This window comes from Penaeus monodon, chromosome 15 (genome assembly GCF_015228065.2).
Source record: "Penaeus monodon isolate SGIC_2016 chromosome 15, NSTDA_Pmon_1, whole genome shotgun sequence".
NCBI lineage: Eukaryota > Metazoa > Arthropoda > Malacostraca > Decapoda > Penaeidae > Penaeus > Penaeus monodon.
In genome coordinates this window covers 32,074,148-32,074,363 of record NC_051400.1, presented here as the reverse complement: position 1 = coordinate 32,074,363, position 216 = coordinate 32,074,148, and positions in this window count along the sequence as shown.

Below are 216 nucleotides of genomic sequence, written 5' to 3'. Positions count from 1 at the left end.
TAATCTTTTATCATCACCACCCAACACAGACGCAATACCTAGAGTGGCAGCGTGGGCCTCCGGGCTATACGTCCAGCACCAGAGTCATGCCACGATCACTGCTATGCTCGTCAGCCACATCGCGGCGAATCATGCCCTGCGATATTCGACAGGGAATGTTTGAGAAAAAAGGGAAGAATGAAGAAGAGAGAAGTATGGGAGGGCTGGGGGGATGGG